We start from the raw sequence: 17730 nt of genomic DNA on the forward strand, positions 1-17730 counted from the left end.
AAATGTTCTACCAGGACTATCAAGAACTCTTATCTTATTTAGACTATCTCCAATTCCTGAGACTAAGGTGGCAGGGGGAATAAGTAAGAAAAGAGAACTTTTTAAACTCAACTGAGTAAACTTATTCCAACTATTATTTATAAACTAGTGAGTTTTATATTGTAATACCTGATTCATGACGAAGTTTTAAAATAAAACTGAGATGTCTGTATCTATATGGATGTATGTATGCCTGTGTGTACATTATAGATATGATATGACTTTACTATGGACAGTTTTATCAAAATTAATTTGTTAATGAGCTATATTTAATTGGCTTAAAGGAAATTAAGCACTTATATAAATTCTCAGAAATGTAAAAGAAACTAACCCAAAGGAATTTAAGGCTCATGTGATCTGGGAAATATGCAGTATTAATATGTCTTTATAGTATAGTCATCAACATTAAGCATAATAATTTTATTGTACCTAGGATTACTAGAAGTCAAATAGATTATTATATCTGTTGCAAAATTTGTCAGCAAGAAAAATACCTTGGTATGATGAGTTTTTTATAAGTAAATTAAATGTAAAATGAGATGAGAGCTTTTAGGTAAACTCTTTAGGAACAATTATGTTTTAGGAATGTCTACTTAAAAATAGTTTCTCCAGATTTTTGGCAACTTAAAACTTTAGAGTTTTGTTAAGTTAAACAGTGTAAGTTTATTGACTATCTAGATAATTCCCAAATAAAATAAAATACTGAAACATTAATTGCTGAACATTGACTTCCTTTTACAGAGAGAGACTACAGGTATGTAGGACTATTAATATATTTTGTGCCACATTAAGGCATTTTCTATAAGAAAGCACTTTTTAGAAATAATAAATATTTATGTTTGCCAATCTACAGAATGCTAGTGTAAAAGACAGTTCATAATTGCTTACTTCTTAGTCTTCACTAGAAACTAAGGTTTTTAAGAGTTGAGAATTCTAACTAAAATATTGTAATTAAAACTACTAAAAATTAATAAGGAAAAGATGTCTTTGTATGCAAGAAAAAACTTATAAGAAATAGAAATACATTTTATTAAGGGAAAGAAAGTAATTTGGCCCTAAAGCTGGTTATTTCTAAATGGGAAAGAAAATAAGGGACAAATTAATATGGATATAGAAAGTTGTAGGAGATTTGTGAGGGAATAAAAAGGAAACTTTAGAAAGCAATTCTGTGTGTGGTTAGACCTAAGAGTAGAATAAGCTGAATTGTAAATTAATTTTAATATTAAAGGTAAAGTGGTGCAAAACCTGAATTTGGTTCTCTCTCTGTTAAGAGGACAAAGTTTTCTTAAAATATTGATCTGCTTTTGAGAACAGATTGTAAAGTTTTTTTTATCTTTTAGGTAATCTGTTGTAACTTTCTGTATTTGCCTTTGAACTCTTTAATTGTCACTTTGGTTACGTGCATAAGTATTGTTTCACAGTGACCTATGATCCTATTTGGCCAAGTGTTTTAAAAACGTTTTGATATTTTTGACAAACTTCCCAAAGATAAAATTCTAATTGAAGTTTGACCTGTAGCAAGCTGAAGTTTTCCTATTGTAGAAATTATATGGAGTTCCTAAAAATCTAGTATGTCCCAGTAAAATGTTGTCTTAATTCTGCTTATTATCTTAAAATATTGTATGTCACAGCAGTAACCAAGTCAATTGCATTGTAATCAGGTCTTTAACCATGCCTTTTAAAATCTTTTGTCATTCATAGACAGTTATTGTTTTGCTCTGACGCCTTTGCAAAAAAGTTTAATCTTCAAGAAGATTCAGAAGAAGGATTTTTTGAAAAGTAAAGGTTTCTAATAAATTCCAGATCATACCCCTGAACTGGGTAAGAAATTAAAGCATTCTAATGGGAACCCTGATGGCTTCATAAAACTGCTAGCAAAAGATCAAGGATTAGTTACATAGGACTGAGTGAACTGATGAATATGGTTATAATTTTTATGCTTTTTCTGAAATATTACTGGCTTTTAATCTGTTTTCCAGATATGAGGAAATATTTCCTCTTAAACTAGTTATGACTTGCAGCAATTTAGTAAGTTATACTTTTGTAAGCAAAACTGGAACATTTATCTTTTGTCTCTACCTGATCACTCCAGAAACTGGAAACTCTTAGATTCCCAGCAGCCTTATCAGGCAAATAAGGAAGGTTACCTCTTCACAGGTGAAGGAATCTGAAGATACTTTGGGGACCTCAAGAAGAGAGGAATTCACCCGTATCTATAGATATTGCAGGTGAAATCTGATGGCAAACCCTTGACGTGGCTTTCCTGGCCTTGAGAGGCCTTTTAAAAATTTAATCTGAGATTTCTTATGAAAAGTTCCAGCAAAGCCAATTTTAAAAAGCCCATATGATCAGTTATACTTACTTATATAAATAATCTGGCTAAGTTTGTTGAAAGCAGACTTATTTTACAAACAAATTAGTCTTAATTTGGCTATATTTGGTAGACTTGAGAGTCATTTTAAGATGTTTCAGTATATGTTGGATTCTAGTGCTGTGTTTACTGCCAAAGAAAGAGTCACTGCCCAGATAGTTGCTTGTTGCTATGTTACATTATTGTAAAATTTAACTGAGTTATTTTAAAAGGACATTCTAAGCTTGTTTCTGAAGCTTATCACGGTAATCTAACTTTAAATGAAGATCAGATGTTTCATGACCTACAGTCAGATTATGTATGCTGGAAAAGACAACATTTAAATAACTCACTCCAGCCTAGATGGAAAGGCCCTTACTAGGTACTCTTGATTAGCTCATGTGCATCATAACTAAGAGTAATTGACTCTTGGATTTATATTTCCCACTTAAAAAGGGCCCCTGCACCAGACCAGTCTATAGAGCTGACCTCAACATCACCTTAAAACAATGCTTTAAAAGAGGAGAAACTACACCCACATCAGGATGAGAAGATGACGACACCAGTAGTAGACAGCTATCCCAAGATGCCTCACCTGACCCACATGATTATTAATAGCATTTTTTTGATTTCTTGGACTTTTGCATAAATCAAATATTTTTCTGTCATGAGTATGATCCTATGCAGAGTTTAGAAATCAACACAATTGCTGGGTTAATTACCTAAGTCCAGTATTTCTGGGTTACCTAGGTAGACTTCTCTACTCCAAGGCCCTAATTGGATGGCCCTTAGGAAATTTATTCTAGAAGAAAGAAATTGTATTTGTGCTCAGGCCACAGTTGATATTATTAGATGAGATCCCCTCACTTGGCAAATCAATCACACCTGCTCTGACCATGGCCATAAATAAGAATTTTATTTAAAGTTATTCAAGCTTAATCAGAGCATTGAGCTAAATTTCAGTCAAAAAATATAACTTCCCTCAGCTATGGGATGGATTTATGTGGCTAACATCATGCTATGATTATTTAAGTTTAAAAGCACTTATAATGGGAACAATGAAGCCATACTAAGGATATAAGCCTAATAACACTAGGAAATTGGGCTAGTTGCCTTATGAACAATGCTGGCATATCATTACCTTTTAAGCTAGCACTTGGTACAGAACAAACTTGGTCAAATGACCTGGGGATATACTGGGCCACGCCTAATGAAAGTCCTTGGCTTCAATTCTTCCTTATGACCGTACTAATTCTACTAGCTATATTACTTGTACTCTGCCTATTGTACAAGATTGTCGTTTCTTGCATTACCAAATGTGCAACTGACTGAGTCTCCAATAAGAATACTGATGACTAAGTGATGTGAAATGATCCATCAAATATATAGTTCCATGAGATCAATGATTGTAAATCTTTTCTTGGACTGTAACAGACTAGTAAAACAGATAATCCAGAGAGTTTTGTCTACCGTTAATAGGACCTAGTCCAGTAATAGCACATTGAGTAGCCTATCAATGAAATTCTAGCCTAGGAATGAGCATTCCTAGCACTTTGGGACAAAATGGTCATGAAATGTCTCCCAAACCTTGGTTGAATTTATGACCATTAGGAGGCACTGCCAGTGAAAGGATGTCACTTGACACCCAGCTCTACAATAATTAAGTCACTGGCTACTGGAGTTCCTGAACTTCAACACACCCTGAAAGGAATTTGGGGTAGAAATGAGAAATGAGGTACTCTGTGCTCTAGGAAAACTGGCAGAACAGGCCTTTAGAGAGTTAGATATTTTTAGGAGAAAATTTAATGAACCCTAATTCTTGCATCTTTCCATACTTAGAAAAGCACTAAAACCATTAACTAAGGTATTTGTTCCTCAGGACTAGCAGCAACCTTTTACTGGGATGTGTGCTTGGTTGCACATACCCCTTAGCCAAAATCACATAGATACTGATTGCCCCTCTTACCTCTTCAGAACAGTTTCTCAGAGCTATCTAAGAGGCTGCCTCCTAGGCTACAGTCCTCAGTAAGACACTCAATAAACTCAACTCACAGTTTTTACGTTGTGTGGTTTTTCAGTCGACGGTACTTAGAATCATACAACTGCAAATGATGATTTGACAATACATATACATCTCTTACAAACATAATTGCAGCATCTGTGAAAACTGAATATATACTAGGCCTGGAAGAAGTATAAGAAATGTCAGTGTTAATATCATATATCAGCTCTCTGACCCCAATGCACCTAGGTTAGAAATTAATAATAAAAATGTTTGAAAAAGATTATAACTAGATATTTCAGTCTCTCCACATAAGTGACAGGTCCAAGAAAAACATCATAATGGAACTTATAATGAGTAAGTATGAATAGACTATATGTCAAAATATGCAGCTAAATTGTTAAATGAAGCTAAATTGTTACTGTTTTGGGGTCACCAAGATGACCCTCCAGTTCCGTAATTTGCTAGGAATACTCACAGGGCTCAGCATAAAGTTGTACTCATGGTACCCTTTTGCTGTAATAAGTCATAGCCAAATGCATTCAGCAAAGGGAAAAAGCACATGGGGTGAAGTTTGGGGGAAACCAAGAGCAAGTTTCCAAAAGTCCTTTCTCAGTGGAATCACACAGGGCATGCTCAATTCATCCAGCAAGGACTTTTGACAACAAATAAGAAATGTTGCCAACCAGGGCCTCTCATTAGAGACTCAACGACCAGGGTTTTTATTGGAAACTGATCACATAGGTACCCCTTGCCTCATAAGTACCCAAATTCCAGATTCCCATAATGAAAGCAGGTGTTCAGAATAAATGATATTGCTTATACAGTTTAGGCACAGTGAACCACTGTTGTCAATTAATGGTGGGAACCCTCCAAAAAATCCAAGTTACTAGATACCAGCCAAGGTCCAACCTTGTAAGAAAGCCTTTCAAAGAATGCCAGGCCTGCTCTGGTAATTTTTTTCAGTTACTTGACTGGAGAATACATCTCCTTAAATGCCTACATTAAAAGTCATCCAAAAGAAGAAATTAGAATAATGGCAGAATTAATTAACCTTAAAAAAATGCATGGAATGAAACAGTGGGGAAAAAAAGATAGAGATTAATAGTAAAACTGTAATAGAATCAACTAAGCTTAAATTTGATTCCGTGAAGAGTATAGATAAAATTAACTGGAAAGACGGGAAAAAAAGGGGGGTTGCAGAGAAACAAATACTAGTAAGAATGAAAATGAAAATGTAACTACAGACAGGATATTTAAATGGTAATAAAACCAAATGAATAATTGCATACAAGTAAATTGTAGTGATCAGATAACAATTCCTTGACATGAGATCCATGTCTGTTGTCCTTAATTCTGGAAGGGCTCTATGATAATTTGACAAATAGAATATGGAAAAATGATGATGTGTTCCTTTCCTGCACTCAGGCTTTAGGAGACTGACAGCTTCCATTTCCTGTCTCTTGGAACATTCATACCTGGAACCAATCCATCTTGCTTTATTGAATCCAACCAATTCTGTGGCAGTACCCACATGGAGAATAATGGAGGCCTGAGTCCAACAGCCCCAGCTCAGGTCCCAGCAGCGAGCTTACCATCCACATGAGTGAGCCATATTGGAGATGGACCATTCAGCTTCAGTTAGCCTCCCCAGCTAATGTCATGTGGAGCAGGAACAAGCCGTTCAACTGAACTCCACCCAAATTGCAGATTAGTGAGCACAATAAATTATGGTGTTATTTTAATCCATTAGGTTTTGGGATGGTTTGTTACACAGCAGTTATGGAAGATTACAGAATGTGATGAAGTTGACAATTCCATAGAAAAATATAATTTTTCAAAATTTATTCAAGATAAAGTAGGAAGCCAGAATAGTCCCAATGCTATCAAAGAAATCAAATCAAGAGGCGTGAAATGGCCGAGGAGTAGGAGGACATGGAGTTCACCTCTCCCCACAAATGCATCAAGAATACATCTACAAATGGAACAATTCTCACAGACCTGCTGAACTCTAGCAGAGGACCCCAGAGGACCTAAATGGACAAGAAAGATCCCCGCATAGCCAGGTAGGAGGAAAGAAAGAAGAAGGGAAAAGGAAGAGGAGAGGATGTGGGATGGGACCTGCATCCCTTGGCGGGGAACTGAAGGAGAGGAGAAGTTTCCACATCTGTGGAAGCCCCCTCACCAGTCGAGAGATCAGCTGGAACAGAAGGGGCACTTCAGGGGCTCAGAGGAGAGCACAGCAACCTGTCTGTGGTAGGCAGGACAGAGTGAGACCTACGCAGATGGTCCGTGCTACAACCCTGTGCGCCCCAGCCTGGGATGTGTGTCTGCTCATGCAATGGGGGCTGGGTGCTGGAACGTGGGGTTTGGAGTGCAGACCTGGGGAGAGGATTGCTGTTGGCTGCGAGGAGGCAGCCAGCGGGAACAGGAGTGAGGAGTTCCGTAACCGGGAATGATCGTGGAGACAGCCTGGACCACAATAGAAGAGAAGTACCCTTGTTGAATGACAAGCAAAAGGCAGGGCTGCCTTTGCATCTTCTCTCCCCATGTGCCGGCCCCTGCCTCCCTGGGTATTAGGAAGGGCTCCCACCAGGGTAGGCTCCTGTGCCCCCAGCCACCACCTCCTCTGCACCCCTCCCTGCTGGGGCAGGCTCGGGTGCTTTGGGGCAGCCTCAGGAGCAGACGCCTGTGGTGGCCCACATGCAGAGGTGGAGCTGAAACCACAGCGGAGCCCCAGGGGCCATGCAACTAAGGAAGAAGAGTTGAAATCTCTCCTCATGGCTGTGCAAACTGCGGATTTACACCCCCACGACTGGCTTTGTAAACTCAGTGCCTGCAGAACATCTGAACGAACAATGAGCGCTCCCACAGCCAAGACAGGTCTAGATTTACCAGCTATGGCCTTTATGGGCACGTACACATGGAGGTTGGGCCAGGCCAGAGTCTGAGCTGCCCGCATAGCATCCATGATGGGTCCAGATCCATGATTAGTGCAATTCTGGGATGTGACTTCAGTGGATCTACACTGGTGGTCCGGTGACAACAATGCCTGAGAGGCACCATGGCCAATTGCCAGTATGTCCACAGTTAAGGTGGGTCTGAGAGCAATGCAAACAGTGTAATCTGAGAATTCACACAGTAGGTGAAAGGTGACACAACAGAGCACATCCACAGGTGAACAGCTCCAGAGAAGGAATACTCAGTGGCTTCTCTCCCAGTGGGAGAGCTCCAATCCCACCTACCTCACACCACAGATCAGAGATACAGCTAAGAAACAGATCTGGGGGCCTCTAGTCCAACAACTAGAGAGCATCCCCCTCCCCTGACAGGGTACTACCAACCACAGAGCAAAGGGGAGGCCATGCTCAATATCCAGTGCAGGCTCTGGTCACCACAACATCAGTCACACCTCCTGTCAAGGGGATAACGGCCAGCATACACTGAGGAAAGAGGTGGCAGACATCTATATTAAAAACAGCCCTTGCACCAAAAAATATTAAACCCATGCAGGCTACACAGGGATGTTCCCACATAAAAATAGCACTCCAAAACAGTCTGAGGGTCTAGGATTGGGGGGAAGAACACCCCAGGGCATTTAACCTTGAAGGCCAGTGGGGCTTGAGTGTAGGAGCTCCACAGGGCTGGGGGAAAAAGAGAATCTGCTCTTGGAGGACGCACACAAGGTCTCACATGCACTGGAACCCAGCACAGAGCAGTACCTCTATAGGAACATGGCCTAGACCTACCTAGGGGTCTTGGAGGGCCCCCTGGGGAGGCAAAGGTTGGCTGTAGCTCACTGTGGGGGCAAGGACACTGGTAGTGGAGGCCCCAGGGAATAGTGATCAGTGAGAGCTGATACTGAGCACCCAGAGGTCCCCATTTCAGCACCAAGACCTGGCCCCACCCAAAAACCTGCAGGTTCTAGTGCTGGAAAGCCTCAGGCCAACAACCAGTAAGATAGGAATGCAGCCCCACCCATCAGAAGACAGGCTGCCTAAAGTCATACTGAGCTCACAGCCACCTCAAAACACACCCTTTGATATAGCCCTGCCCACCAAGGGACAAGACCCAGCCCCACCCACTAGAGGGCAGGCACCAGTCCCTTCCACTAGGAAGCTTACACAAGCCCCTGGACCAATCTCACCCACCATGGGGCAGACACCAGAAGCAAGAGGAATTACAGTCCTGCAGCCTGCAAAATGGAGATCACAAACACAGAAAGTCAGACATAATGAGGTGACAGAGAAATGTGTTGCAGACGAAGGAACAAGGTAAAAACCTACAAGAACAACTAAATGAAGAGGAGATAGGCAATCTACCTGAAAAAGAATTCAGAGTAATCATGGTAAGGATGATTCAAAATCTTGGAAAAAGAATGGAGGCACAGACCGAGATGATACAAGAAATGTTTAACAAAGAGATAGAAGATTTAAAGGATGAACAACACAATAATTGAAATGAAAAATACACTAGAAGGAATCAATAGCGGAATAACTGAGGCAGAGCAATGAATAAGTGAGGTGGAAGACAGCATGGGGGAAATCACTGCCACAGAACAGAACAAAGAAAAAAGAATGAAAGAAATGAGGATAATCTCAGACACCTTTGGGACACCAAACACACCAACATTTTCATTATAAGGGTCCCAGAGGAAGAAGAGAAAGGTAAAGGGCCTGAGAACATATTTGAAGAGATTATAGCCGAAAACGTTACTAACATGGGAAAGGAAACAGTCACCCAAGACCAGGAAGCTCAAAGAGTCCCATACAGGATAAACCCAAGGAGGAGGACACCGAGACACATATTAATCAAAATGACAAAAATACAAAGAAAAAATATTAAAAGCAACAGGGAAAGCAACAAATAATATACAATATTATTGTATATTATTATACAATATACAATAATATACCCATAAAGTAATCAACTGATTTTTCAGAAGAAATTCTGCGGGCCAGAAGAGAGTGGCATGATATATATAAAGTGATGAAAGGAAAAACTCTACAACCAAGAATACTCTACCCAGCAAGGCTCTCATTCAGATTTGACAGAAATCAAAAGCTTTACAGGAAAGCAAAAGCTAAGAGAATTCAGCACCGCCAACCAGCCTTACAACAAATGCTAAAGGAATTTCTCTAGGTAGAAAAAAAAAAAGAGGCCACAACTAGAAAAAAGAAAATCACATATGGGAAAGCTTACTGGTAAAGGTAAATGTAAAGTAATAGTAGGAAATCATCTACACACAAATATAGTATCAAAACCAGCAACCATGAGAACAGGTGAATACAAATGCAGGAAACGGGAATTGCATTTGAAATGAAGAGACCAGCAACTTAAAACAACCTTGTACATATATAGACTGCTATATCAAAACTTCATGGAAAATGCACACCAAAAAATTACAAGAGATACACACACACAAAAAGAAAAAGCAACCCAAACACAACACTAGTCATCAAACCACAAGAGAAGAGAGCCAAAGAAGAAGGGAAGAAAGAAGACCGACAAAAACAAATCCAAAACAATTAAGCAAATGGCAATAGGAATATATATATATATATAGATAGATAGATAGATAGATAGATAGATAGATAATGACCTTAAATTTAAGTGGATTAAATACTCCAACCAAAAGACATAGACTGGCTGAATGGATACAAAAACAAGACCCATATATATGCTGTCTACAAGAGACCCACTTCAGACATAGGGACACATACAGACTGAAAGTGAGGGGATGGAGAAAGATATTCCATGCAAATGGAAATCAAAAGCTGGACTAGCAATACTCATATCAGATAAAATAGACTTTAAAATAAAGATTGTTACAAGAGACAAGAAAGGAAGGACACTACACAACGATCAAGGGATCAATCCAAGAAGAAGACATAACAATTGTAAATATATATGTACCCAACATAGGAGCACCTCAATACATAAGGCAAATGCTAACAGCCATAAAAGGTGAAATCAGCAGTAACACAATAATAGTGGGGGACTTTAACACCCCACTTACACCAATGGACAGATCATCGAGACAGAAAATCAATACAGAAACACAGCCTTAAATGACACATCAGACCAGATGGAGTTAGTTGATTTATAGGGCATTCCATCCAAAAGCAGCAGAATACACTTTCTTCTCAAGTGCACATGGAACATTCTCCAAGATAGAGCACATCTTGGGTCACAGATTAAGCCTTGGTAAAGAAAACTGAAATTGTGTCAAGCATCTTTTCCGACCACAATGCTATGAGATTAGAAATCAATTACAGGAAAAAAACTGTAAAAAAACACAAACACATGGAGGCTAAACAATATGTGACTAAACAATGAATGGGTCACTGAAGAAATCAAAGAGGGAATTAAAAAATACCTAGAGACAAATGAAAACAAAAGTATGACAATTCAAAACCTATGCAGTTCTAAGAGGAAAGTTGATAGCAATACAATCTTACCTCAGGAAACAAGAGAAATCTCGAACAACCTAACCTTACACCTAAAGCAACTAGAGAAAGAAGAATAAACAAAACCCAAAGTTTGTAGAAGGAAAGAAACTATAAAGATCAGAACAGAAATAAATGAAATAGAGATGAAAACAATAGAAAAGATCAATGAAACTAAAAGCTGGTTGTTTGAAAAGATAAACAAAATTGATAAATCTTTAGCTAGACTCATCAGGAAAAAAAAGGAGAGGGCTCAAATCAATAAAATTAAGAGTGAAAAAGGAGAAGTTACAACTGAAATACAAAGGATCATAAGACACTACTACAAGCAACTATATGCCAATAAAATGGACAACATACAAGAAACGGACAAAGTCTAGAAAGGTACAAACTTCCAGGACTGAACCAGGAAGAAAAAGAAAATATGAACAGACCAATGACAAGTAATGAAATTGAAACTGTGATTAAAAAACTCCCAACAAACAGAAGTCCAGGAGGAGATGGCCTCACAGGCAAATTCTATCAAGCATTTAGAGAAGAGTTAACACCTATCCTTCTGAAACCATTCCAAAAAGTTGCAGAGGAAGGAACAATCCCAAGGTCAATGAAGCCACCAACACCCTGATACCAAAACCAGAAAAAGATAACACACACACACAAAAAAAAGAAAATTACAGGCCAATATCACTGAACACAGATGCAAAAATCCTCAACAAAATAGTAGAAAACTGAATCCAACAACACATTAAAAAGATCATACACTATGATCAAGTGGGATCTATCCCAGGGATGCAAGGATTCCTCAATATATGCAAATCAATCAATGCGATACACCACATTAACAAACTGAAGAATAAAAATCATATGATCATCTCAATAGATGCAGAAAAAGCTTTTGACAAAAGTCAATACCGATTTATGATAAAAACTCTCCAGAAAGTAAGCATAGAGGGAACATACCTCAACATAATAAAGGCCATACATGGCAAACCCACAGCTAACATCATTCTCAATGGTGAAAAACTGAAAGCATTTCCTCTTAGATCAGGAACAAGACAAGGATGTCCTCTCTAGCTACTTTTATTCAACATTGTTTTGGAAGTTCTAGCCATAGAAATCAGAGGAGAAAAAGAAATAAAAGGAATCCAAATTAGGAAAGAACTAGTAAATCTATTACTGTTTGCAGATGACATGATACTATACATAGAAAATCCTAAAGATTCTACCAGAAAACTACTAGAACTCATCAATGAATTTGGTAAAGTTGCAGGATACAAAATTGATACACAGTAATCTCTGGCATTCCTATACACAAACAACAAAAGATTAGAAAGAGAAATTAAGGGAACAATCCCATTTACCACTGTATCAAAAAGAATAAAATATTTAGGAATAAACCTACCTAAGGAGGCAAAAGACCTGTACTCAGAAAACTATAAGATGCTGATGAAAGAAATCAAAGATGACACAAACAGATGGAAAGATACACCATGTTCTTGGATTGGAAGAATCAATGTTGTCAAAATGACTATACTACCCAAAGCAATCTACAGATTCAATGAAATCCCTATCAAATTATCAATGGCATTTTTCATAGAATTAGAACAAAAAGTTTTACAATTCATATGGAAACACAAACTACCCCGAATAGCCAAAGCAATCTTGAGAAAGAAAAACGGAGCTAGAGGAATCAGGTTCCCTGAGTTCAGACTATACTACAAAGCTACAGTAATCAAAACAGTTTGGTAATGGCACAAAAACAGAAATATGGATCAACGGAACAGGATTAAAAAGTCCAGAGACAAACTCATACACCTATGGTCAACTAATCTATGAAAAAGGAGGCGAGAATATACAGTGGAGAAAAGACAGTCCCTTCAATAAGTGGTTCTGGGAAAACTGGACAGCTACATGTAAAAGAATGAAATTAGAACACTCTCTAAGACCATACAGAAAAATAAATTCAAAATGGATTAATGACCTAAATGTATGGTCAGTTACTATAAAACTCTTACAGGAAAACATAGGTAGAACACTCTTTGACATAAATTTCAGCAGTATCCTTTTTGATCCACTTCCTAGAATAAAGAAAATAAAAATAAACAAATGGGACCTAATTAAATTTAAAAGCGTTTGCACGGCAAATGAAAACAAAGAAAATGAAAAGACAAACCTCAGAATGGGAGAAAATATTTGCAAAATAAATGATGAGCAAGGGATTAATCTCCAAAATATACAAACAGCTCATGCAGCTCAATATCAAAAATACAAGCAACCCAATCAAAAAAATGGGTGGAAGGTCTAAATAGACATTTCTCCAGACAAGACACACAGATGGCCAAAAAGCACATGAAAAGATGCTCAACATCACTAATTATTAGAGAAATGCAAATCAAAACTACGAGGTATCATCTCATACCTGTCAGAGTGGTCATTATCAAAAAGTCTACAAATAATAAATGCTGGAGAGTGTGTGGAGAAAAGGGAATCCTCCTACACTGTTGTTGGGAATGTAAATTAGTACAACCATTATGGAGAACAGCATGGAGGTTACTTCTAAAGATAGAACTACCATATGATCCAGTTATTCCACTCCTGGGAATCCGGAGAATACCATAGTTCAAAAAGATACATGCACCCCAATGTTCACTGCAGCACTATTTACAATAGCCAAGAGATGGAAGCAACCTAAGTGTCCATTGACAGAGGAGTGCATAAAGATGATACATATACATATATATGTATATATACATATATATACATATATATGTACATAGGTAGATATATACAATGGAATATTACTCAGCCATTAAAAAGAATGGAACCGAGGGGAAGATGGCTGAAGATCACCTTCCTCCCCACAGATACATCAGAAATACATCTACATGTGGAACAACTCCTACAGAACACCCACTGAACGCTGGCAGAAGACCTTGGACCTCCCAAAAGGCAAGAAATTCCCCACGTACCTGAGTAGGGCAAAAAAAAAAAGAATAAACAGAAACAAAAGAATAGGGATGGGACCTGCACCACTGGGAGGGAGCCGTGAAGGATGAAAGGTTTCCACACACTAGAAGCCCCTTCGTGGGCGGAGACTGAGGGTGATGGAGGGGGTAAGGTTTGGCGCCGTGGAGGAGAGCACAGCCACTGGGTGCGGAGGGATTCCTGCACAGAGGATCGGTACCGACGGGCACTCACCAGCCTGAGAGGCTTCTCTGCTCACCCGCCAGGGCAGGCGGGGCTGGGAGCTGAGGCTCGGGCTTCAGTCAGAGCACAGGGAGAGGACTGGAGGCGTGAACACAGCCTGAAGGGGTTAGTGCACCATGGCTAGCCAGGAGGGAGTGCGGGGAAAAGTCTGGACTTGCTGAAGAGGCAAGAGACTTTTTCTTCCCTCTTTGTTTCCTGGTGCATGAGGAGAGGGGATTAAGAGCACTGCTTAAAGGAGCTCCAGAGACGGGCGCGAGCCGCGGCTATCAGCGCAGACCCCAGAGACAGGCATGAGACGCTAAGGCTGCTGCTGCCGCCACCAAGAAGCCTGTGTGCGAGCACAGGTCACTATCCACACCTCCCTTCCGGGGAGTCTGAGCAGGCCGCCACTGCCAGGGTCCCGGGATCCAGGGACAACTTCCCCGGGAGAACGCATGGCGCGCCTCAGGCTGGTGCAAAGTCACGCCGGCCTCTGCCACTGCACGCTCGCCCCGCACTCTGTGCCCCTCCCTCCCCCCCAGCCTGAGTGAGCCAGAGCCCCTTTAACCCCGTCCTGTCTGAGCTAAGAGCAGACGCCCTCCGGCGACCTACAAGCAGAGGCGGGGCCAAATCCAAAGCTGAACCCCAGGAGCTGTGCAAACAAAGAAGAGAAAGGTAAATCTTTTCCAGCAGCCTCAGAAGCAGCGGATTAAAGCTCCACAATCAACTTGATGTACCCTGCATCTGTGGAATACATGAATAGACAACGAATCATCCCAAATTGAGGAGCTGGACTTTGAGAGCAAGATTTATTATTTTTTCCCCTTTTCCTCTTTTTGTGAGTGTGTACGTGTATGCTTCTGCGTGAGATTTTGTCTATATAGCTTTGCCTTCACCATTTGTCCTAGGGTTCTATCCGTTTTTTTTTTTTTTACTTAAAAAATTTTTTTCTTAATAATTATTTTTTTATTTTAATAACTTTATTTTATTTTACCTTACTTTATTTTATTTTCTTTTATCCTCTTTCTTCCTTCCTTCCTTCCTTCCTTCCTTCCCCCTTTTATTCTGAGCCATGTGGATGAAAGGCTATTGGTGCTGCAGCCAGGAGTCAGAGCTCTGCCTCTGAGGTTGGAGAGCCAACTTCAGGACACTGGTCCACAAGAGACCTTCCAGCTCCACATAATATCAAATGGCGAAAATCTCCCAGAGATCTCCATCTCAACACCAACACCCAGCTTCACTCAATGACCAGCAAGCTACAGTGCTGGACACCCTATGCCAAACAAGTAGCAAGACAGGAACACAATACCACCCATTAGCAGAGAGGCTGCCTAAAATCATAATAAGTCCACAGACACCCCAAAACACACCACCAGACGTGGACCTGCCCACCAGAAAGACAAGATCCAGCCTCATCCACCAGAACACAGACACTAGTCCCCTCCACCAGGAAGCCTACACAACCCACTTTAACAACTTTAGCCACTGGGAACAGACACCAAAAACAACGGGAACTATGAACCTGCAGCCTGCAAAAAGGAGACCCCAAACACAGTAAGATAAGCAAAATGAGAAGACAGAAAAACACACAGCAGATGAAGGAGCAAGATAAAAACCCACCAGACCTAACAAATGAAGAGGAAATAGGCAGTCTACCTGAAAAAGAATTCAGAATAATGATAGTAAAGATAATCCAAAATCTTGGAAATAGACAAAATGCAAGAAACATTTAACAAGGGCATAGAAGAACTAAAGATGAAAGAAGCAATGATGAACAACACAATAAATAAAATTAAAAATACTCTAGAAGGGATCAATAGCAGAATAACTGAGGCAGAAGAAAGGATAAGTGACCTGGAAGATAAAATAGTGGAAATAACTACTGCAGAGCAGAATAAAGAAAAAAGAATGAAAAGAACGGAGGACAGTCTCAGAGACCTCTGGGACAACATTAAATGCACCAACATTCAAATTATAGGGGTTCCAGAAGAAGAAGAGAAAAAGAAAGGGACTGAGAAAATATTTGAAGAAATTATAGTTGAAAACTTCCCTAATATGGGAAAGGAAATAATTAATGAAGTCCAGGAAGCACAGAGAGTCCCATACAGGATAAATCCAAGGAGAAACATGCCAAGACACATATTAATCAAACTGTCAAAAATTAAATACAAAGAAAACATATTAAAAGCAGCAAGGGAAAAACAACAAATAACACACAAGGAAATCCCCATAAGGTTAACAGCTGATCTTTCAGAGGAAACTCTGCAAGCCAGAAGGGACTGGCAGGACATATTTAAAGTGATGAAGAAGAAAAACCTACAACCAAGATTACTCTACCCAGCAAGGATCTCATTCAGATTTGATGAAGAAATTAAAACATTTACAGACAAGCAAAAGCTGAGAGAGTTCAGAACCACCAAATCAGCTTTACAACAAATGCTAACGGATCTTCTCTAGACAAGAAACACAAGAGAAGGAAAAGACTTACAATAACAAATCCAAAACAACTAAGAAAATGGGAATAGGAACATACATATTGATAATTACCTTAAATGTAAATGGATTAAATGCTCCCAACAAAAGATACAGACTGGCTGAATGGATACAAAAACAAGACCCATATCTATGCAGTCTACAAGAGACCCACTTTAGACCTAGAAACACATAGAGACTGAAAGTGAGGGGATGGAAAAAGATATTCCATGCAAATGGAAACCAAAAGAAAGCTGGAGTAGCAATTCTCATATCAGACAAAATAGACTTTAAAATAAAGACTATTAGAAGAGACAAAGAAGGACACTACATAATGATCAAGGGATCGATCCAAAAAGAAGATATAACAATTGTAAATATTTATGCACCCAACATAGGAGCACCGCAATACATAAGGCAAATACTAACAGCCATAAAAGGGGAAATCAACAGTAACACATTCATAGTAGGGGACTTTAACACCTCACTTTCACCAATGGACAGATCATACAAAATGAAAATAAAAAAGGAAACACAAGCTTTAAATGATACATTAAACAAGATGGACTTAATTGATATTTAGAGGACATTCCATCCAAAAACAACAGAATACATATTTTTCTCAAGTGCTCATGGAACATTCTCCAGGATAGATCATATCGTGGGTCACATATCAAGCCTTGGTAAATTTAAGAAAATTGAAATTGTATAAAGTATCTTTTATGACCACAATGCTATGAGACTAGATATCAATTACAGGAAAAGATCTGTAAAAAATACAAACACATGGAGGCTAAACAATACAGTACTTGATAACGACGTGATCACTGAAGAAATCAAAGAGGAAATCAAAAAATACCTAGAAACAAATGACAATGGAGACACAACGACCCAAAATCTATGGATGCAGCAAAAGCAGTTTTAAGAGCGAATTTTATAGAAATACAATCCTACCTTAAGAAACAGGAAACATCTTGAATAAACAACCTAACCTTGCACCTAAAGCAATTAGAGAAAGAAGAACAAAAAAACTCCAAAGTTAGCAGAAGGAAAGAAATCATAAAGATCAGATCAGAAATAAATGAAAAAGAAATGAAGGAAACGATAGCAAAGATCAATAAAACTAAAAGCTAGTTTTTGAGAAGATAAACAAAATTGATAAACCATTAGCCAGACTCATCAAGAAAAAAAGGGAGAAGACTCAAATCAATAGAATTAGAAATGAAAAAGCA

The sequence above is a fragment of the Aethalodelphis obliquidens genome, unplaced genomic scaffold (assembly GCF_003676395.1).
Source record: "Aethalodelphis obliquidens isolate GAN/ISIS:26980383/991018 unplaced genomic scaffold, ASM367639v1 scaffold10, whole genome shotgun sequence".
NCBI lineage: Eukaryota > Metazoa > Chordata > Mammalia > Artiodactyla > Delphinidae > Aethalodelphis > Aethalodelphis obliquidens.